Source organism: Diceros bicornis, chromosome 34, assembly GCF_020826845.1.
Source record: "Diceros bicornis minor isolate mBicDic1 chromosome 34, mDicBic1.mat.cur, whole genome shotgun sequence".
NCBI classification, from domain to species: Eukaryota; Metazoa; Chordata; class Mammalia; order Perissodactyla; family Rhinocerotidae; genus Diceros; species Diceros bicornis.
Window position 1 is genome coordinate 28,784,267 of NC_080773.1, and position 24,861 is coordinate 28,809,127.

At 37.5% G+C, this 24,861-nt stretch overlaps 1 pseudogene; it reads right to left on the minus strand.

The window, feature by feature from the left end:
- Positions 1–11,897: 11,897 nt before the first annotated feature.
- On the minus strand, positions 11,898–12,923 carry LOC131397899 (vomeronasal type-1 receptor 4-like; annotated as a pseudogene).
- Between the last annotated feature and the right edge of the window lie 11,938 nt (positions 12,924–24,861).

The following is a 24,861-nucleotide window of genomic DNA, read 5'->3' on the forward strand; positions in this document are numbered from 1 at the left end:
TTAAAAAAATGGATAGAGTACATCTGGGCTTTTCTCTACATTATACATTGAAGGTAACACAAACAAGAATTTCCTGATTACACATCAAACAAGTTCAGAGATGCTGACATTATCTATGTGTGGAGGGAGGCAAGGACCAGGATCATTAATTAGTCCCTCAATCTCTAAGAAGTGCAGTTGGGAAATGTGAGAGTGAGGTACCCCTTTATCTCTTCCAGTTGTGGATCTATCCAGCTGGCATCTTCAGTCATGAGGTGTGGAGTTGCAAAGTCATTTGACACAGGCTGAAGGTGGCCTGCACGGCTGCTTCACAGTACAGCTGCTTCAGAGTACAGCGTGGATTTCCTTGTACTGACTTAAAGGCTATGCAGTTTGCTTGCTAGATTTGAGTGTTAGACGAGGGAGAGGGGTCCCAAAAATCTGTCCACAATGCCCCTTTCTGGTCATTATCAACCCACAGTTGCATTCATGACCAACGAGGTGTTCCTTTGTTTTTTCTCCAACATGGTGGGGTACCTCTCATTTCCTTACCTATCTTTTATGTCATTTATTAAAAAGCATTCTGGATCACTTCTACCTTCCTAGCTAACATGATCTGGGCCTTGTCCTGTTGTTGTCTCCTTCAACACTTAGCATAACATCAGAATAATATGGTAATTAGTATAATCAAAATTACAATTGTGAATACATTTTTTATAATTTTTTTCCCAAATATTTCCCCTGGCAGAATTTCCTTGGAAGTTTTTCACAAGGTGTGTACTACATAATAGAGGTATCCTATGAAGTCAGAATTAATAGGAATATTTACAACAGGTCTGTGTAAGATAGATCATAGACCCTGGGTTTTAGAGTTATACATGAGTATTTCATTTATGGGCTCACCATTCATTGGACTCAATGTGGTAACCTTTCTCTAAGACCAATAGTTAGTATCTAAGAATTGGGGTGGCTTGGAAAGACAAATGTTATGACAAGAGTAAGTGAGTCTGGTAAGAAACAAAATAATGTATATTGTCCCTTAATTACTGGCCTGCTCCAGATTCTTAGGAGAGCTGTCCATATCAGCTGTCAGCTGCTTTTCATCCTGGTCTCATCAACATAGTTTTAGTCATATATCTGAAACACTTTCTGCATAGCACTCTATAGTAGGCAGACTTTTTAAATGAGAAATATGGATCCAAGAGTCCATTCCCTGTAATTTAGCTGTGTAGGAATTAGTCAGAGGGACTTGATAAGGTCCTTTCTACCTAGGCTGTAAAGCGTTTTTTTAAATGTGGACTTTCTAATAAACATAGTCGCCACGCTATAAATCATCAGTCTGTATATTTTCCTCTATGGGTAAGTTTGCATCATATACCTCAGCAATGAATTTTAAGTGTTCCTCTAATAGTTTGGTTAAGATTTTGCAACAGTTAAATATGTTACCTTTTAGTATTGATGGTTCATACACTCCTTCATCTAGACTCATATGTCTCCCAGTAATAATTTCAAATGGAGACAATTGACGTTTGCTAAAGTGTGTTGATCTTAGGTTACACAATACCAGTGTAAGGGCTTTAGACCATCGTAAAGAAAATGCTTCTTTGAGCTTAGCCTATTGGGTCTTAATTATGCGATTTCATGTGGTCTGATGATTGGGGGCAGTAACTGCAGTGAAGATGCTGTAAAATAGCCCAGATTTTACAAATTTCCTTCATAATTTGTCTGGTGAAATGAGTCTCAGTTCACTGTGTAGTTCCACTGGGACTCCTCATATTGGAATAACACATTCTTCTGGTAGTTTATTTACTGATTGAGCCATAGCCCTTCAACATAGAAATGTTTCAACTCAATGAGAGAACACGTATATCGTAACAGGTACATATTGGTAAGCTTGAGAGAGAGGCATTTGGATAAAACCTATCCACAAAATTTCAAATGGTCTCACTGGCAAAGAGAAAACTCCCTTTGAACTATGCATGGGCCTCCCTGTGCTATGTTTAGGGCAGACTAAACATTTAGAATATATTTTCTGTGCTATAGTAAAAGATGGTTTTCAAAAGTATTGTTTTCAAGAGATAATTTTCTCTGGGGTCAAAGGAGACAAAGCATAAATAGACTGTAGAAATGGAAGTTGAGCTCCTAAAGGAAGTATTGGGTGTTGATAAATCTAATCCACAGGTTTCTGTCTAATCCACAATGCTGTGACAAACAAAAGCACCGCCCCCCCCCCGCCCTTTTGGATCTATAATTGTTTTTCTTTTTCTCTAGCCATTTTCTGAAAATCAGAGACTCAGTAAAGTTAGAGAGGGACAAGAAACATATCAAAGTTTGTGGAATCAGCATTTTTGAGGCAGCTTCCGTAGCTGCCTGATTTGTTGTTTTTTTAATTTGTTGTTTGTTTTTTTAGTTTCTAAAGTCTCCATCTTGGAGTGGCCTTGTACTTTAATTATTGCCAATGTCTTAGGGAGTAAAATGGCTTTTAACAAAGCAGCCACTTAGCCCCCCCTTTTAAATATGTTGTCCAATATAGGTTAAAAAATCCTTGTTTTTAGAGTGACCCAAAATCATGGGCAAATCCAAGCGTATAGCTATTGTCAGCAAAAATATTTACAGTTTCCTTTAGCCAAATGACAGGCTCTAGTGAATGCAACAAGTTCAGCTTGTTGTGCTGAACGAGAATTAGCAAGGTCACACTCTCCAGAATGGAGACTGGAGAACCCACAGCTTACCCGTCTTGATATTTCCCAGTGTGTCCTCACAAGTATGAGACATCTGTGAATAATTTAAGGTCAGTGTTAGTTATAGGACTTTCACGCAAATCATCCCTAGGGGTCAAAAGCTGGTCAGTTAATTTTATGTAGTCATGATCAAATTTCATTGATTCGGCATCATCTGAGGGCGAGGTGGTGAGATTTAACCTGTTACATCTAAGTAAAGTTATATTGGAAGAAACTAGACAATTTCATAAGAAATTAATCGACTCGCAGAGTAATGTTTAATGTGATCAGAATTTAACAAGGCTTTTACTGAATGAGGAACATAATTAAAGGAGACCACATCATCATTTCTTTAACAGCTTTGCACAAGAAAGCTGCTGCTGAAATATCTCTTACACAGAGGAAGTCCTTTTGCTACTGAAGTTAATTGCTGAGTATAATATCTTACAGGTCAATAGTGATCATCATGTTCTTGAGCTAATAAACCTAAAGCATTTTCTTTATCTTTTTGTACAAAGAGAGAAAATGGCAAGTTGAAATTAGGGTGACCTAAAGTTGGTGCCTGAGCCAAGATGGACTTTAAGGTGTTTATGGCTTTTTCTCCTTCTAGTGTTCATTTAATCAAACCAGACTGGTTAGACTTAAGTAATATGTATACACATATATATATATGTATATATGTATGCATATATATATACATATATATATATGTAAAGGTTGACAATGAGTGAAAAATTAGGCACCTAGTTCCTGTACCTAATTGACTAGATATCTAGTCAATTCTAAAAAAAAATTCCCATCAATTGTTTTTTGGTAGCGTTTTATGAAGCCATCAGTTTCTCTAAGGTTCTGAAATTTTTAAACCTTAGTTTAGATTTATGATTTGAAAGTTTATCAGAAGCCTGTATTTTAGAGTAAGTGTCAGACTCCTTTCCATGAATGTCTCTGAAGATGAAAAAGTTGTAAAAGCAACAGTGCAAAACAACAAATGTTTGTAAATGAGAAAAGAGTTAAAAATGGCAATTGACTTAGAAACTTGGTTATATCTGTGACATATAACATTTTATGATAATAACTATAACTATGACAGATAACTAGGAGAGATCAAGATTTTAGGAATGTTATATAATTTTTAAAACATTTATATTAATAGCATTTACTTATGCAATATAACCTAAGAGGGTTTGTCATCACTTATTTGACAATGCCTCCCATGTAATTTAACATACCAAATGAATCTAATTAGTTTAATATTTTCCTCTTTATAGAAAGAGAGAACAAATTTTTTGAGAAGTCCCAGGGCCAATTGGAAACTTTTAAATTCCTTTTTAAGTCAAAAGAAAGACTTGAGTTTGGGGGAAGTTTGTCAGAAATATCAAAAGGTTTTAAAACACTTGGTCACATAGGAAACAATGCTTAGTTATCCATTCAATCAAAGTGACAACAGAAGATGTAAAAGGTAGAAAAAACCTTAATAGAGAGTCCTCAGTCTCTTTGAACATAGGAAATTATTTTAACAAAATATTGATTTTCTATCTTTTAGGTAGACTTACTCAAAGGTAAGGAAAAAACTTTTATAACCCTTTTATCAAGAGCAGACCAAAAGTTCAAGATTATTCTTTTAAGACAGAGAAAGCCAAATTCTAATTTTTCACCAGCTTACTTTTGATATTAAAACTTACTTACATAATTTAATTCATTTCAATCTTAGTCAACTTGACCATTCACAAAACTCTTTCTTCAGGGTTTTGCTTCCACAAACCTTTTGTCACTTGCTTTTTACACTCAGAATTGGTCCCATGCCTTCTTTCCCTTCTTTCTTTCCTAGTATGTAGGACAAATTTATCTTTCTTAACAAAAAGAAAAACAAAAACAAAAATATCTCCATTATTTATATTTTATTTACTGAAAGTATATATCTTACTTTTCCTGTATTCAGACTTTCTAGAAACATGTTCTTTCTAATAGAAAATTTCCAAGTGTGGCAGAAAACATTTTCATCAATAAATTCAAGCATCTTCCAGGTCCTCTGAAATAAGAAGCCAAAGGCAGATAAATCTATGCCTAGTAATTAATTTTAATATTTTATCTTGTGTGTAAATGACCTAGATACTCAATGATTTATTATCATTTAAATTAATTTAGCAAAATCTAAGGTTTCAAGTCCAAAATGATTTGAAGGTATTTTAAGTACACACACCATAACACGTAATTATTCATAAAAAGTTTACCCCCAAAATTATGCTTTTCATATTCACTTAGTTCACTGCTTCCCAATAATTATATTTAGATTGCCTACAAAAACCTCTTGAGACATTAGACATAACCAGCTATTATTCTAAGATATTTTTGACTGACAAATTTTGTAACAGAGATAAAATATTTGTTTCATATCCAATGTTGTGTTGATGCAAATAATCCAAAATCAATCTATAAAGGAAAATTGGAGTGAGTTTATTATGAGTCAGATTTGAGGACTATATACCCTGGGGCCTTCCTTCCCTAGAGAAGGACGGGCACCAAGGAAGTGAGGGTGAATAGAGTGGATATATAACATCAAATAGTCTGTATCACATATGATTGGAATGTCCCTTTTAAACAGTCACAAGATGGCCTAGCCTGCCTAGCAGGCACAGTGATTCACACAGCAATTGATGAATGCAGCCGGTAGCAGGTCTGTAGTCTCCAGCTGGGTCATCACAGCAGGTCAACAATCAATCCCTAGCCTAGGGAGAGATGCTTATCTTTAAGGAAATGCTGATGTGGGGGAAGTTACTTTATCTTAAGGGCATTTGTTCTTGTCTTTGGTATATTAAGTACTTAAAGCAGATATACAATGCATACTCAATGGCCACATCAGGCCCTGTTGGAAAAAACAGGGTCAGGCTGAATTAGTTTTACACAAAATGGCTTCCTTGTATACTCCAATATATCCTATTGCTTGCCATTTATTTATCATTTTCCCCCTTTTGATCTATAATCTTTCAGTTGAAATCATTGATGATCAAAACATTGGCCCTTGGTGCTAGGGGTATTGCTGCCTGCCCTGGATCCATCATGCCCCTTGGTGCCAGGATTTTATCTCATTTATTTGCCCAGTTGTCCACATTAGGGGGAAATAATCAGATACAGGGGACAAGCATAGAGGTATATATTAACAGAGGAAACATTTCATAGACTTTTAGATTAATTTTAGGTTGTTGTATAAACATTGTATATGTGCTTTTCTATGGCTCCTTACGTTTACATTGTTTATAATTACAGAACGGTACAGGAACAATGACAAAAATTCAATATATTTGAAAAGATTAGTTTAAAGTGAGTTCTTAGGCATAGTCCTTATCAGAAAAGGAAATTTGTCCAGGGTTATAAGGTCAGTAGACCATCTCAAGTCTCTGAGCAATCATTACTCCAGCTTACATGCCAGTCTTCCTACATCAAGGAAGAAAACAGCAATTAGTTTGACTATTATGACTACTACAAGAATTCCAAGAAGTAATAGAAATAGGAATTGCAATCCAGATCAAAAAAAGGAAGCAATCCTGGAAGGGAGCCAACCAAACAAATAAAGACTGGGTGTAGGATTGCTTAAGACATTCACCTACATTTTCATGTGCTTTAGCAGAGATGATACTTTGGAAGACTCATCAGGTGTAAAAACACAGCATTCAGTTTGAATGATATATGTATGTACCATCTTGGGAGACAGTTAAAACATCTAAGACCCTTCTATTTTGAAGGACAGCCTTTCTCATTACAGATACTTCAGTATTTAATAAAGTTATTCCTGCTTGACTATCATTAAGGGCTTGTTGAGCAAATTTAGTCAGGGCTTCTGTATGTGATAATGACATCCTTTAGCCCCAAGGAAGGAACAAATATAGCTGCTCGGTTGCTATAAAGTAGAGCAATGAATGAGCCCACCTAGCCTTAAAAAGAGGAAGATTGGCAACAGGTGTTAGCTCAGTGTGACTCCTTCCGTGCATCTAAGGGAAGCTCATGGTGTAGTGTTTTAGCCATCGAGGCAGTAGCCAAGGCCAGAGATTTGTTCCACATAACCACGGAGTTCCATTAGGAGCCACTTAATAAATGTCTGGCCTTCAAGACCATCTGTTCCAAATCAATCACTTTCTTTAAGTATGATATTATTCTGAAAACCTTGAATGGAACAATTATAAAATATATATACAGCTTAAGATAACGAAGGTTTTAATGAGGAGATATAAGGTTGGGAATACAAGTCTGGTCTGGAGTCTTGGGACAGCTGTCTACAACAGAGGCCGTCTTCTTCTCATCCTGGTTTGGAGATATTTGCATTGGTCCGTTGAAGTTGGGCATCAGAAATAGGAACTGAAATCCACTCAGGTGGAGAAGACTTTTTTAAAATGAGAAATGTGAATCCATGAGTCTACACCTTTTGATTCTGCAGTGCATGAATTGGTTAAAAGTATCTGGTATGGCCCTTTCCAACATGGCTGCAAAGAGTCTTTTATTTGATATCTCTTCTGATAAATAAATTCTCCAGGTTATAGTCCAAGTTCCTTAAGATCTGAGAGCTCACTTTGAAAAGAATCAACTGCTAACCTCTCATCATTTTTTTAAGTGTCTCAATGAGACTTTGACAATAATTAAGATATTTCCTTTAAGCAAGGTTTGTTTATACATTTCTTTGTCTAATTCATAGGCCATCCAGTAATTATCTTGAAAGGAGATGGCCGAAAGTGTATAGATCTAAGATTGAGGAACACTAGCAGAAGAGCTTTTGTCCATGAGAGATTAAATGCTTCTGAAAGCTTTGCCAACTGAATTTTGATTGTGCTGTTAGTTCTTTCCATCAATCTTGAGGATTTAGGATGGTAAGCACAGTGGAAATGCTGCATTAATGGCCAGCTATTTCAAATAGATTTAATTATTTGTCCAGTGAAATTAGTTCCCTGGTCACTACGTAACTCAGTAGGAATTCTCCAAACAGGAATTATTCTCTCCAATAATAATTTGTCTAAAGCCATAGTTCTTCTGCAAGGAATGGCCTCAACCCGATGTGAGAACACACAGATCATTACAAGATATATTTATATCCTTGAGATCATGGCATTTGGACAAAGTCCAATTGCCATACCTCAAAGTGTCCCTTAGGAAGGGGACAGTGGCCTTATGATTCGTAAAATTGTTTCCCTAGATTATATTTTGGGCATATAACACAATGAGTGTAGGCTTTATGAGCCACTGTGGGAGAAAGTATCCAAAAGTATTGTTTTCCCCACAAAATTATCTTTTCAGGTGCCCAATGGGTTAATTAGTGTATATCCTGGAGCAGTGGCAATTGTGCTCTAATAGGTACTATGGGTTTTTTATTGTACCCAAACCACATCTGTGAGGTGGTGTCAAAACTTCCCCCTTTTAACTGCTATATCTGTTTCTCTTCTTCCATGGCAATTTCTTGAGCCTGTAGAAGGAAATCTTTTATGGGGTTAGCAGAGTTAATAGAAAATAGCAGGCGTTCTCAAGGCTGAACAGCATATCCAGCTTGATGATGTGTTGCTTATCATTTAAGTAAGTCCCATCTGTAAACCAAGTTAGATAATAGAATGCAGTTATAGTCTTTACCTCTTGTAATGTTGGAAGCAAGGTAGCAGGGTTAAAATAGTGAATAATATTTACCTATGCCATAACCTAAGAAGGTTTATTATCATTTACTTGAAAATGCTTCCCATGCAACTTAGCATACCAAACAAGCCTAATTAGTATATCCCTCTTTATAGGAAGAGAAAACAAATTTCTTTGAGAAGTCCCAGGGACCCTTTGAAAATTCTCAAAGAATTTTTTTTTTCTTTCTTCCAGGTGAAAATAAAGCCTTTATTCAGGATTTGAATATACATATATTTTTTTTGTGGTGGAGGGAGCTTGTGAAAAATATCAAAAGGTTTTAAAACACTTGGTCAAATAGGAAACAATGCTCACTGTGAAATGATGCTCAGTTATCCATTCAATCAAAGTGACAACAGAAACAGTCAAGGGCAAACGGAGCATTAATACAGTCAAAAAAAAAGCCTTAATAGAGAGACTTTTGTTTTGAACATAGGAAATTCCTTTAACAAACATAGATCTCTGTCTTTTAGGTAAACTTACTCAAAGGTAAAGAAAAACCTTTTATAATCTCTTTATTAAGAGCAGACTAAGAGTTTAAGAAAATTATCCTCTTAAAAGAAAGAGAAGGGCCGGCCCTGTGGCTTAGCGGTTAAGTGTGCCGGCTCCGCTGCTGGCGGCCTGGGTTCGGATCCGGGCGGGCACGGATGTACTGCTTCTCCGGCCGTGCTGAGGCCGCGTCCCACATACAGCAACTAGAAGGATGTGCAGCTATGACATACAACTATCTGCTGGGGCTTTGAGGGGAAATAAAATAAGTAAATAAAATCTAAAAGAAAGAGAAAACCAAATTCTAATTTTTGTGCTAGCTTACTTCTGATATTAAAACTTATTTACATAATTTAATTTAAGTTAATTTTAGCCAACTTGACCATGCACAAAACTCTTTCCTCAGGGTTCCTCTTCAACAAAGCTTCTATGACTTTCTTTTTACATTCAGAATTTGTCCCATGCCTTTCTTTTTCCCTCCTAGTACCTTGGGACAAATTTATCTTTGTTAATCAACCAAAAAAAAAAATCTCCATTCTTTACCTTTTCTTTACTGAAAATAGACATCTTCCTATCCTTGAATACAAAGATGTTTCCCTTATTAATTTTTGTAGCTTTAATCATATATTAGAATTTTTAACTCTTACAAATGTTAATTTCTAGGTAAAAACTAGGTAAGCAATTATAAAGTTTCTTTTACATTAGCATTTTTTGGCTCAGCAAATTTATAAACACCTTTTATAATTTCTAGAAACGTGCTACTTCATAGTATAATCTTTTAATAAAATGCAAGAGATGTTTTTAATAGACCCAAACTTAGTCTATTAAAACTTTAGTTTCTCTGTAATAAGAAGCCAAAAGTAGATAAATTTATACATGTTTAGCGATAACTTTTCAGTATTTTATCTCATTTGAAAATGACCCAGATATCCAATGAGTGTTTTTATCATTTAATTTCACCTAGCAAAACTTCAAAGTTTCAGGTCACCAGAAAGATTCTGGAAATTACTTGAAATACACATGCCAAAACACATAATTATTGTTAAAAACTTTACCCAAACATTTACTTTTTTTTCACATTATTTGTTACTTGTGCCCAATAATTATTTAGATTGCCTACAAAATTTCATATATTTCAATATATGAAATAATTTCAATAGGCAAACTTGGCCATCATTTTAAGTTATTATTTTTGATAACCCCTTTTGTAATAGAGATAACATCAGCTATAACATCAGAGATAACATTTGGTCAATAAATGTAGAATAAAGCCTGCATGTCTGTGTGGGAGATCAAAATTTGGCCACCCTGAAATATATCTCTTTACCTTGATTGTTTTCTCTAAAGGACATTTGACCTCTCCCACTAACTGCCTAAAGAATTTGACATGGTGGCTCTTTCCTGGAACAGATCTTCCATCTGATGGCTGTAATATAATGTAAAATAGATGTTACAATAGGAAAGACACCAACAAGCCCTTCTTATCAGAAGTTCTGTCTCTGGCCACATTCTTTGGATGGCCCTGCAAGGAGTTGCCAGACAGACATTTACATTTATAAGGGAAATCTCCATTTGTAAAGGTATTTCCCTCTCTGTTTGGAAAAGAGAGGGGGATGAGCTCATTTCTAGTGACTTATCAATGTGGAAGGTGATGACTTAAATCTGCATAATAACCTTACTCTTGTTTACTGTGCTTTAGTGGTAATCTCCTGTAACTGACTCCCCCCCCCAACATCCTCCTTTGTCATTAGCTGAACATGGTATTTAAGACGAGAATTTCTGCTATTGTGTTGAAAAACGCAGTGTCCCTGCTTTCTCCCATGTATACATGTTATTAAACTTGGTATTATTTTCTCTTGCTAACCTGTCTTGTTGATTATTTGGCCAGCCAGAAGAACCTTAAGGGAAAGGGCAGAGGGAGATTCTCCCTCTTCCCCCGACATGGGATACCACCTCATCGGGGCGGAAGAAGCGGTGGGTGGGTGAGCGCCCGGGATCCGAACCTGGGCTGCCAGTAGCAGAGCATGCGCGCTTAACTGCTAAGCCACAGGGCCGGCCCAGAGAGAGCTATATTAAAATCATTCCTAAAATCAAGGAAATATATGCTTTGCTCTTTCGAAATCCAAAAGTCACAGACTCTACCTAAATGGAATAAATTCATATTTTCCCCTTTCAATAGCTCTCCCTATAGTGCTCTAAATTTAATGAAACTTTCTACTATAAACTATTTTTATTACTGCAGAGACATTAGCGTGCACCTCCAAACCCCTTTCTTGCCAACATGCCCAAATCATCTTAACATATGACAGGAAAATCAGCCTTCTACACATCCAAATACAGTCTTTTTAATTGTCCACACTCACTTGATCATTTTAAATATCAGCTGAAGCATATTTTTATTTTGTGTTTTCCTTCACCCCATTCTACTTTAATCTGGCCATTTTCTGCACAAAAATCATTTCAACCAACTATCTCCACGCATAACATTATATTTTCACATAAATGACCACCATCTCTCTAAGGATGTTATGTACAAAACTCTTAACTTGCAATTAAAGGCTCTAATCACTGAGAATGACTTCACCCCCCAGCTCTATCCCATGCTATTATTTATTCCCTAAGAACATTACTTTTCTTCAGTTTCAGTAATGATCTGTCACACGCTGACCCATTTTCATGTACTTTTTCCTAAAATTCTATGCTCGGTTTATTTCTAGGAAACTTATTGTGATAGATTGAAAGCTACACACTTAAGATTGAAAGCTACACACTTAAGATTGAAAGCTACACATATCTCCATGATATCCAGATAGTTTCAAGACCTAGTACTTATTATTACATAAACTCTGAACCTCTCTACTGCAAGCATTAGTGAAACTTCAATCACATAAATATTTACATGATAATTATATTTCATCACAATACTATTATGATTTATTGTTTATTTGGAAGAAGATGCTAAGCAAGTTCTGTTTACCATTCTCCTGTGATTCATCATTTTATTTAGGACTTTGAGGGGAAATGAATGAATTGGCAACTGTACATTGTGGAAATATATACAATTTATATATTTTTAATAAGATTAGGGGCTTTTATATTCCTTATCCAGGCAAAGCAGAGTGTGGAGACACTGGAGTCACCGATCTTGAGCAGAAAGGGGCTGACCATTGGGAAACACACAGCGGTGATTGCAGTGATGTTCACCAGGAGCCAGTCAGGATTATCTAAAAGAGCCAAAACAACTTGAAAGATGGAAGCAAGGGCATAAAAATAGGCAAAGGTGCTCATTAGGATAAGAATGGTTTTGGTAGCTCTGTACTCTGGGGAGGATCTGGAGGAGGTGTTTGACCTATGAAGGTGCTGGACCCTCTGCTTGTGCCTGTACAGGATTAAAACCACGGTGCTGCTGGAACAGAGCATGACCCCCACACATATAACATCAGGGACTGATAGCACTGCCGCATGTAACAATTCTGTCATTCTATCATGACGAACAGAAGCACAGTATATGAAATCTTTTATGCCTGTGATGTTGTTGTTGCTGAAATTGTCAATAACAAACACAGGAAAAATGATATTTACCAGCACTTGCAGGAACCAAACCAGGAAAACAGTGGGGACAATGTAGTCTGGAGCTTTTACTTTAAGCTCTGCCCACCTGGAGTTCCTATGACTGATTGTGATCACCTGGAAGACACTCAAGACACAGATGCTACCAATGGACACTCCCCTCCCCACTCTGTGAAGAAACAAAAGAAGTTTACATCCAAAATTACCAAGGAAATGTTTCCACCCAAATGCTGCCATTGTCTGAGGGACTCCTTTACAGAAAAGGGATAAGAAGTTAGCTACAATCAGGTGCCTAAGAATCAAATCTGTGCACCTTAACCTGTACTCAGTGAAGTAAAGGATGATATAATGGCAAAGAAGAGAGAAATTGCCCAGGATTCCAACCACAGTCTGTGTTAAGATGATGATTCCTATTACCAAATTACTGTTGGCCATCCTCTCAGTTCCCAGTCACGGAGATTTGTCTTCTGAGCTAGAGTTTCCTGCATGGGAATATGAGGCATGGGCTACATGGATCATGTTGACTGAAATCCGATACTCTTCACTTAGCATTAGTTCCACTAAGAAACTCTTACTTAATGTTTTTCCTTTACGAAGAGGTTTTGAAGGGTTAAATGTAAAACTGTTAAAGAGCACTTATAACGTGAAATCATTCCTGAGAAGGCAATACACGTTGTAACTTCTTCATTCTTCACAAATCTATGAGGCAGGCACTTCTGTGATTTTAATTATAAAGACAAGAAGAAGGTACGCACGGAGTTTATTTGTCAAAATCTGCTGCTTAGGGAAAAAGTGGGGACTTGAAACTGGTTGGGCTGGTAACAATCATAATGCTTCGAACCATCATGCCCTGCTAAGAAGCCAGTTAGCTGTGTTCATCAAATAATCCAGATTTCTATTTAGTTTTGATTTGACACTTTGTTGTTTGATTTTAGACTGATGGAATTTTACAATTTCATTATAACAGGATTCCATGTATTTGTGAAGATTTAGTCCATAGGCCAATATTAATTGTAAGTAAAGCTTTAGATATCTCAGTAACAATTGATGCACTGCTGGCAGCAGAATGCTGCAGGAACCTGCCCCATGAAAAGTTACACATAATAAACATGAGAATGGCTTGATATTAGAACAGCCACGGAAAGACTCATCAGTCTTTTACGTCAAGAATACAAGTAGAGTGGCATGAGACACAGGAATTGTCAAATAACCACGCGTAATTTCATAAACTTTGGGACATAAAACACTAATACATGATAAAACAGTGGAAGGCGAAATCTAAATGATTACTAATTTCAGATGATACACTTATCTATTTATAGATACCTGAGTTAAGTAAAACTATTAGCAATGAACTAAGATTTGTGAATGATATTAACATACAAGACATACATGCAAAATGGCATCTGCAAAGCATGCATTCTTGTGCATTTTATACATTAAATACAGGATTTATGTATTTTTGGATTGATATTAGAATTTTTTTAAATGAGTGGAAACAACACAAGATTGACAGCTGCTGTCTGAAACATATAATTAGTATTTTAACTGTTCCTCAACTTTTCACTTCCTCACTTTAAGGAGGAAAATAGCGTCACCATAATAACAGACTATGGATGTTTTCAGTAGAGTCACAATTTCTTTCTCTATTAATTACTTAAACCCCTAGGTTAGAGCAAACACTTCTATTCAAGCAATTACTATTTGGATATACATTCTGCCCAGGATCACATGACTCCTGTAAATTCATCCTACTCTTTATTACAAACATGGAGATATTACAGGCACTCTTCTAGAAACCTGAGAATTTAGGCTATGATTCCTAAAACGTAGACTGAACAGCAGATTGATTTTATAACTTCATCCTTAAGCACCTTAAATATCACATTGGGTTAAGCCACAACAATCACTGTTAGCGAGGATTACATTAAATTGTATTAGGAGCCATCGGGGACTGGTGTAGGGTTTAAGACCCTCATCTCTCTGTACTAGCTCACACATGTCTCAGAATTATTCCATATCCCTGCATGGCATTGGCACTGAATCAGGTTAATACACAGAAGATTGCCTTTTTCTGATGTGATCACTTACCCAGATTCTTGACATGTCTTTCTCTTACACACTCTGCCTCCCAGACTGAAATAGAAATTACTCAGCCGACACCTTCCAGCTACCAGGACTATGGGTTCAGGTTGATGGTCACTATGGTCAGAACGTGTGTGGGAGGGAGCAGCCAGACCTTGATATATAAGTTTGTGAATTTGTGACCTTACCTCCCCTCAGAACTACAATTATTTCATCTGTAGCAGCCGTGGGAGTGCAGGCTTGGGAGCTGAGAATATTACTGAAAACTTTTCTCCAACTTGTTAATTACCAAAAATAATTACCAGTTTCTAGTTAGCACCAATTAGGAGACAAATGGAGTGTTTTTGAGAGGCTTTTTCTTTTCCAATATCCCTGAAGGGAGACAAGGTCTCACATGGAGGCAGCAGGAAATGCTGAGGCCTGAGACGTAAGGAACTGGCTGCAAGAATCACTGGATTCTTCACTTCCCTGAAAAGTTCTTCTACCCAATGTCTAGTTTTTGCCTAATCTTCATTCTTCTGAGCTGATCCATCATTTAAGTTATTAGCAGAGAAATGTAACAAGACAGAATACCTGGAATGATTTTCAAAGAGATACAAGTAAAAGGAAGAACCTGATGTCAATTACTCACTCTAGAAATCACTTGCACAAATCAAAGTTAATTAATTTGGACTCATTTGCATAATTCCATTCCAATTAATGTGGAAAGTTTGTAGAAAAGTAGACTTTACCATTATGGACCTGTATAAATAAGAATTAGAGACAGAACACTATACATAGAAGCAAGAGAGAAGTTTCAAAAGAGTCTATCACAAATAAAAAGACTCCAATCAGATGGCTCAACAAGCAGGCTCTACCATTCTTGTAACTGTCAGATGAGCCATTGCCCAAGTACTTAATTCAAGAGCATTAAAAGGTTACCACAGTAATCTACATTTTTTTGTTTGTCTGTTTTTTTGTTGAATTTTCAATAATGCGCATTTGTTGCTTTTGTAATTAAAAAAATTAAATAAAGAGTTGAAACTGATCCTTTGATTTTCCCTATAAACAAATCAACAATTGATGCAGGTTCACTAGGCAATTATTGCATATGTGTGTGATGGAACAGGGTGAGAGAAGAGAGGGCACAGGGAAAGGGGCATATGGAAAAGATCATGGAGAAGAAAGCCTGAGGTATGGGAGAATGGAGAGTAAAGGAGAGAGAGAAGGCAGAGGGATAAAAATCAAAAGCGTCGCAAATGTCACAGAGGGTTAAAGTGCATTGCTGGGTGTGAGGGCACACGGGGACAAAGTGCAAGGCATTAACAGTATGGGCATATTGGGTTCTGGGCAAATAGGAATGAGGGTTTCATGGGAAAGAAGCAGACAATGGGGATGAGGAGTTTGGGGAAAAATATTAATGGTCAATGCTTGGTAAAACTCTGAGACAATGTCTTTGATTAAAATGTCTTTGGATTAAAAATATGGTGAGAGAGGAGGAATGGGAATATGGGTGGAGTAGGCTGAGTCGGGAAGTAAATAGTGTGTCCCAAGGCAGATCTAGAGTGTGGGAAGAGGAGATGGAACCTGGAGGAGATAATGAGTATGAAATGAGAGGTAAAATAACCCCAGATAAGAGGGATCTGGGCAGGGTAGTGGGCATGAGTGAGCCAAGGAGCCCAGGAGAAAGGGACTGTATGGTTGGGTATAATAGGTGCAGGGTATGGATTGGAGGAGTTGATGATGCCTGAGAGTTGAGCCTGGGATATTCAATGGTGTGGTGCGTAGAAGACCAGAGAATGGCTGAGATATTTAAATTGGAGTGGATATAGTGCAAGGAAAAGAAGCACTCAGATGATGTGGTTTGCAGGGCTGATGGAAGGTGAGGAGGGTCAGACTGGAGTCCCTGGAATAGTGGTCATATGGTGATGGATGTCAAAAAGGTGAGAGGAGGGAAGTTGGGAGTGAAATAAGAGTCAAAATTGGTTGAGTAGAGGTGAGTGTTGAGTGGAAGTTTAGTAGATGGCTACAGCTCACGAGGTGGAGGCATGAAGGATGTAGCTGGAGGAGGAGGGACACAGGTTGGAGGAGAGGAGGGATGAAGCTGGGAATGATGGTGGTGTCAGTGGGCAGATTGGAGTCTACTATATTATGTCCCATTCATTAACTCCTTAATTTATGCTAAAATTACAACATCATGGTGAGTTCCTAATTTTAGCTCAGGGGGCAAAAGTCTCACTTGATAACATTCCCCCAACACTGATTAAGTAGAACATACAGTAAATGAGGGAAGGTAAAACTTTGGTTAAACAGCACAACAGCATTCTCACTCTTCCTTCAGGATGTGAGGTACAGGATGTGACCTTGATGGATCAGGCAGGAGAAGCTGTTTCCTGGCATCTAGTGCTGCAAGCATTTGGAGGGGGGGCCAGTGCATCAGATTCCAACCTCTGCAGTGTTACTGAAGAACTGTTATACCCCAAAAAATTTTATGCCTCAACACTGATCAGATGAAGATACCTGTAGGTGTTGTGGTATTTCCAAAGTATAACAGTTTATTTTCCGCTGTATGAATTTTTACAAGCTTTTTTTTTATAGGCTTTACTCTAAGAAAATTAAACATAACAAAACAGCGAAAAGTTGTAAGGACGTTTCTCCCATTGCCTCTACTTTATAAGAAATCATCACGATGGGTAACCAATGTTAATAGAGTTGTAGATATATTGACAATTTTCAAAATAATAGGCAGCTCTCCAACCCTGAATGTAACATAAATTGGGGTGATGATGTTATATTATACTTTAAAGGGATATTGCTGGTATAATTAAGGTTAGTAATCAGGTGATCTCAAGATAGGGAAATTGTCCTGGATTATCTGGTAGGCTCAATGTAATACATGAGTCATGAAAAGAGAAAGAAGCCAGGGGCTGGCCCGGTGGCATAGCTGTAAAGTTGGTGGGCTCTGCTTTGACACCCCTGGGTTCCAAGTTTCCGATCCGGGGTGCGGACCAAAGAACCTCTTATCAAGCCATGCTGTGACAATGTCCCATAGAAAGGAGAGGAAGATGGGCATGGATGTTAGCCCAGGGCCAATTTTCCTCAGCAAGAAAGAGGAGGGTTAGCAACAGATGTTAGCTTGTTCTAATCTATCTCCTCCCTCCCCCCCAAAAAAGAGAAAGAAGACAGAGAGATGTGATAGAAGGGGAAATCAGAGATTTTAAGCATGAAAGGAATTTAACACATTACTGCTTGAGCTGAAGATGGAGTGTAGGTGGGCATACAAGGAAACCAGAAGGAGGAAATGAATTCTGCAAACATTCTAAAAGATTTTGGAAGTAGATTCTTCCACAGAGTCTTGAGAATAGAGCCTAAACTGGAGGGTACCTTAATTTTGGCTTGTGACACGCTGATTAAAGTATTCAGCCAGGACTCCCAGATTTCTGATCAAAGACCTGCAAGAAAATAAGTGGGTGTTATCAAAACATCAAGTTGTATGCCTTAAATATATATATGAATTTTACTTGTCACCTATACCTCAATAAAGGTGAAAAAAAAAGAAAATGTGCTAAAATGCTTAAGTTTGTGGTAAGTTACATTGGTAATATAAAAGTAATAAACATTGGAGGAAATTTAATGGTAAAATATTTAAGCAATAAAGTAAAAGTGTTCAGGAATTATCTATTACTGATAGTATTTTGATGTCCAGATGTAAATATTTTCATCCTTGAGGTACATCCTCCTTCTTAGGAAGTTTCAGAATATATCTGAAAGTGCGCTACACACACAGAAACACACAACTAACATATTCTGTTTGGATTAATATCTGAGTGGTAGAGAAATTATGGTTTCCAAATATGAAAATATGGAGTTTCAGGAGGAAGAGAGGATAAACATCTGACCTGGAACTCAACATTTGCCTGAGAAAGAGACATTTCCTTCTTTTCTTCTCTTTGTCATTGTCTCATTGTCTTGAAAAGTCAGAGCTGCATTTTGAGAATATGTCTTTTATATGATTTTAACATACCCAGTCTGTTATGGTTTGGATTGTGTTCCCAAAATTCATATGTTGAGGTCTTAACCCATAGTACCTCACAATGTGACCTTCTTTGAAAAAAGGTCATTGCAACTCTATCTTTGTTCCCTCAATCTCCATGCTGCCCCTCTTTCTACCTCTATAGCCCCCTAGACCTCCATCCCAAAACCCTTTAGATCTTTATCCAACCCCTAGACCTCCACTTACCCCAACCCCCTCCCAAACGTTGACCTACCCCTGCCCCATCCCACCTCCACCTGACCCTTCTAAACTTCCATACCCCATCTCCATCCTGCACCCACTTTGAAATCCATCCTTCTGTCTTCCCCCTACCCTTCCAGAAAGCTAAACCCAAAACTCTTTGCCTTCCATCACCTTCACATTCCCTTTCTCCCTTGACCTATATTTGCCCACATTGCAGTGACTTCAGCCCATTTTTCATGTCTTCTATGGCCCATCCCTCAAAATCCCTTTCCTCAAACATTGGGCATTATCAGATCCCCGTGTTTTCCTCATCCACACGCCCACATCTCCCCTTTTCCTTTGGGTCCTTTAACCTCCTCAAATCCACTCTCTCCCCAACTGACTTCATCACTTGCAGCCATTTTGTCTCCTTGAGCCCATTATGCCCCTGCAAGGCTCCAGCTCCCCTTTCTCGCTCTGCCTCTGTCTTCAGCCAATAATTATATCCAGCAAATCCATACCCACCGACATACTGTAATGCAATTTATTTCTTTCATTTTTGTAAATGCTGTCTTGACACAGTTTTGAGGGCCTGGCTAGTTTCCCTTGTGGAGCAGTTGATCACGTCCACATCTCAACCTCTTCCCTAATTGGGCTTTCAATCTCTGGGCCATTTTGTACCAGCTCTAATTAGCTCCGGACAGGTACCAGACAACTGGGGGCAGCCCTCTTCCTCTGGAGCCTGCAAAATTATTCAAATCACCCAATGTGCAGGGAGACCCTAACCCCAACTAACCCACTCCACTTGCAATACACAGGCTGCCCCTACAACTTCAGGTTCCTGGTACCCTGTCCCTGGGTGCCGCCCTCTGTGTGACCCTGCCTGTTTTCCTTCTCACTTTTGCAGCTGTACGTAATAAAGCTCTGCTTTACATCTATCCAAACATCATAATGTTGTGTCCCAACATCAAAAGAGTGATTAAATCTTATAAAACATATTTGCCTTTTCCCCGCCCTGTTCTTTAACCTCTTGTGGACATGAACTCTCCCATGCCTTTTACCAGCCCCTGCCCTTGATTCATGTCTGCCCACTGTTCCCTCCCCATTACCCGTTTTGTTCCCATGACTGCTGTACCCTTATTCCCACAGAGCTCAATATGTGCTACACCCTTCACTTCTTTGCACACTTGGCCCCCTTGTGCCCTTAAACCAATCAGCATACTTTACAGGCTCAGCACTCTTCTATCTCCATGTGCATTTTCACACTCTGCATTCTCTCCTCCTGCACTCTCTCCCCAAAAACTATGCTCTTTGTACCTCCATCTTATCCGCATATCCCTTTCCTCTGCCCTTTTTCTGGCCACCTTTCTCTATCACCTCCATTCTCATCCATTCCCCACACACTGTGACATTCTCATCATAATCCTCCCACCATCACCTCACCCAGCAGAGACCATGGCATTTTTTTTCTAATATTTTATTGCGTAGAAATTTTTATTATTTCTAATTTTTTATTGTAGAAATACTGGAGAAATATTTCTTATCTCAAAATAACAGAATTATTTTAAAATTTTAAAATTTTATTCTAATTTATTTATAACGTAAATTTTACTATCTTAATCATTTTAAGAGTACAGTTCAGTGGTTAATTATATTCATATTTTTGTGCAACCTTGTCACCACCATCCATCTCCTGAACTCTTTTCATCTGGCAAAACTGAAACCCTATACAATTAAACAATATCTTCTCATCTCTCTTCCTCCAAGACCCCGGAAACCAACTTTCTACTTTTTAACTGCACAAATTTGACTACTATAAGTATCTCTTATAAGTGGAATCATAGAATATTTGTCTTGTTTTGACTTGCTCATTTCATTTAGTGTAATGTTCATCCATATTGTGGCATATGTCTTAATTTCCTTGCTTTTTAAGGCTGAATAATATTCCATTGAATGTATACACTACATTTCACTTATCCATTCATCTGTCATTGAACACTGGGTTGCTTCTACATTTAAGCTATTGTGAACAATATTGCTGTGAACATGGCACACAAATATCTTTTTGAGACCCTTCTTCCAGTCCTTTTCTGTATATGCCCAGAAGTGGAATTGCTGCGTCCTATGGTAATTTGAATGTTAATTTTTTAAGGAACTGTGAAACTGTTTTCCACAGTAGTTGTTTCATTTTATATTCCCTCTATCAGAGCACAGGAGTTTGATTTCTCCACACACTTGCCCTCACTTGTTGTTATTTTCACCTTTTTGTTGTTGTTGTTTAGTAGCCATCCTAATGGGTGTGAGGTGGTATTTCATTGTGGCTTAGATTTGCATTGCCCTAATAATTTGTGATGCTGAGCACCTTTTCATGTCCTTATTCACCATTTGTATAACATTTTTTGAAAAATGTCTATTCAAGTTCTTTACCCATTTTTGAATTGAGGTTTTTGCTGTTGAGTTTTAAGAGTCTATGTATTCTGTATATAATCCTTTAACAGATATATGAATTGGAAACATTTCTCCTATGCTGTGGCTTGGTCTTTTACTCTGTTGATCTTGTCTTTGATGCACAAAATTGTTTAAGTTTCATGAGGTCCAATTTGTCTTTATTTTCTTTGTTACCCGTACCTTTCATATGTTATCCAAGAAATCATTACCAAATCTAATGTCATGAAGCTTTTGACCTATGTTTTCTCCAAAGACTTTTATTGATTTACATCTTACCTTTAGGTCATTGATCCATTTTGAGTTAATTTTTGTATATGGCATTTGGTAAAGGTCCAATTTTATAAATACACTTCTGTACACAACACTTAGATCAAGAACAGAATGTTGTCAGACCTCCAAAATCCTCTTGCGCCATCTCTAAGTCACTACCCTCTGGAGTAGAGTGCTGCTGCAAATATTCGTAGGAGTGGAACAGTTGGAAAATACATTTGTATCTATTTTACCAGATAAGAGACTAGGTCCCTTGCCTGTTTTGTAGTTGACTTAAATGGAATCATACAGCATGATCTGCTTCATGTTGGCCTTGTTTTTCCATTCCATATGATGTTTTGAATTTATCTGTATTGTGGCATACTTCTGTTGGCATTGCTGTATAGGATGCCACTGTATGAATATCAAGCAATTATTGGATTGATTCTACTGTTAATGGACAAGTAGGTAGTTTTGAGTTTGGGGCTCTTACGAGCAATGTGTAATTCTGACATATAAATGTTGCAACTAGTCTTTGGGTGATAAATGTACAGATTTCTGTTGAGTATATTCATAGGTGTGTTTTTGCTGGAACATAGGATTACGTCTAGTCAGGTAAAGTAGATACTGCCACACAGTTTTCCAAAATGTTTGTATCGATTTTAACAACTACCAGCAGTGTATAAGAATCTTGGTTTATCCATATACTTGCTCAAACTTGGTATTTTCTGTCACTTCATTTTAGCTTTCTGATTATGGTAAGATGCTCCCAAGTAATGGTTTAATTTCAATTTTCCTGATTACTATGGATATTGAACATTTTTTACACACCTGTTATCCATTGAATAACCCCTTTTTTGAAGTTTCTGTTGAGAAGTTTTTTTCTTTTTTTTTCAATTGGATGGTTTGTAAGAGTTCTTTGTGTTGTATACGACTCACCTCCCTCTCTCAATCTGTGTGTGTGTCTGTATGTGTGTCTTTTGGTGAGAACCATTTCTTAACTTTTATATAATTTAATTTTTCATATCACATAAATGTTCACATTTTTGTGCTGTTAAAAAATAATTTTCTTATTCTAAAGTCACAGAAACATTATCTTCTTGTTTTTCTAAAAACGTCATTATTTACCTATAAATTTTAGATCAGCAATCCATTCAGAATGGATTTGTTGTATGATGTGGGTAGTTATTGAGGTTTATCTTGTTTTCAATGTGACTAGCAAATTTCAGTTTATTCTGAAAATGTTGTAGCATTATTAATATTCCTTGATGTTTAATTTTCTGTGATGATAATCTGGACCAGTGGCTCCACGGTTTTCACCCTGTGCAGGCAAAAGCATCAAGTCCAACACATTCACATTTTTAATGTTTCCCCTAGATCCTTTGATGAGAACACAGCCACCCAAAACATCCTTTCTCCTGCAAGCATCTATGTACCTTTTTACAGCGTTTGCAACTTCTTTCACATTTGTATTGCTCTTTTTATACAGTCTCAATTGGCAGTTAGTGAACATCTCAGCTCTAATTTCAGTGTGTTTTCCAACTGTTAGCCCCTTTCTGCTCATGACTCTACTTTTTCTTGTTTCTCCTTTGCCTGGATAAGGAACATAAATCCCCCTACTCTTATCATAAATACGTATATTGTATGTTTTTGGCAATATTCAGTTGTCTGTTTACTCATTATGCTGAAAATATCAACACAGGAGCTTAATGAGAAGTTGCATATATTTCTAAGGTTGATCCTAGCATGTATTGGGGTTTCTTCACCTGCTTGAGTATGGGAACTACGTGGACATAGTGGAGGTGAATAAAGCAGCTTTGACTCATTGTAATGCATAGTATCCTGATGACAGTAGTCTTCATCAAATACTACTTGAGGCAAATTGAATGAACTTGGTCTTAGCTTCTATCCATTAATCAGAGTGGTTGACCAAGTGGTGTACTCATAGGACAATTTTCCAGAAGTAAATATACTCAAAAAAATGAGTGTTCAATATCGTTGGAAGACTTCTCCATATGTTTTTCACATATGTGACAGTCTGATTGGGAAGAATCATGAAAAACTTTTGTTCCAGATTGTTTTTCATAGAGGATTTACCAAAAAAGAGCCTTGGAAAATATAGAAAGTGTCAATTTGGGGGTCATTGGTTAAATTAGTTTACTGTAGGGGAAAATAAGAGAATCCAGCCAAGGAATAGTGATGAGAAAGGTAACAAGGATTTTGGAGATCTATGGAGAAAGTTAAGCCTGAAAAGTCCCTTGGTCCTCAACCAACATCATGATGAGTTCTGCAGACTAGTGAGTTGGAGAATCTTCACAAGTTAAAGGGTGTCTGGGTCATCTAAGAGTTCCAGGAACCATGCCACATCCTCTCCACCATAAATGCTGGATGCAAATATATGAGGGAACTTATTCTTTAAAAACCATCCTATCAGTGAATTTAAATTAAAACTGAATAGAAACCAGAGCTGGCTTCAAATCTGTCACACTACAATGAACTTGCTTCAGATCCCTTGACATTTAGTGTCTTACTGCCTGATTATCAGACTGTGCTTGGTAGAAATGTGGCAGCTTCTTAGGTACTATACGTCCATGTGGAGGATAGAGGATGCAGCTGGTTGTATTTGGATCCCTGTATCTCAAAGCTACAGGTTCCAAAGGATAAGAATGAAGCTTCCAGGATAAGAATTTAGCCTCAACTGAAGAGATAGATGCTCCTACGAGACTGAAATCAGGAGAGCATTCAGGAGGGAATGTGGAACAGGGACCTCCCCTTCGAAAGTGAAGAGTCGCCTTGGCCTAGACAAAAGTGTAGCTCAAAACTTCATGAGCAAGACAAACCATTCCTGCCACAGAAAGGGCAAGATCTGCCAAAAGTTGGACTCAAAAATAAGTTGAGACATATGATTTGGGGTCTTCACCCCAGAAGACAAATAACTGGAAATTCCTTTGCAAAAGCCAAGTAAGAGTCAGCCTCTGACAAAGTCCAAATCCACAAGAAATCAGAGCTTTCTTCATGAACAGTAGAGACTCTGGAACTCAGGAGAGCAAGACGGTCATTGTTCCAATTCCACAGAAGAAACTGTGGTTTTGGCATGGACTGCAAATATAGGAGGAGAGTCAGCTCAAAGAGTCATTCCAGCCCAGACAATGCTCATGGATAGACATTGTAGTGAATACAGGGCTTCCTCCTACCTCGTGCAAAGGACAGTGATGAGTGCTATACCTAGCTTCCAAAAACCACCTCTGAGGGCCAGAGATTTCTTCTTCTCCTTTCTCTTAAAAGAGAAAGAAGTTCCAATTGTACCTCAGCTTTTATCTGACTCACTCTCCAAGAGGAGAAATAGAATACTGATATAGATAGATGTGGTAAAATGAGGGAAAAGGGGATTTTATAGGAATCTTAGAAGAATGCCCTTTTTGAGTAGAGTCTAGTAATGTTAGATTCTATGAGCATCAGGATTTAGGATACAAGGACAAA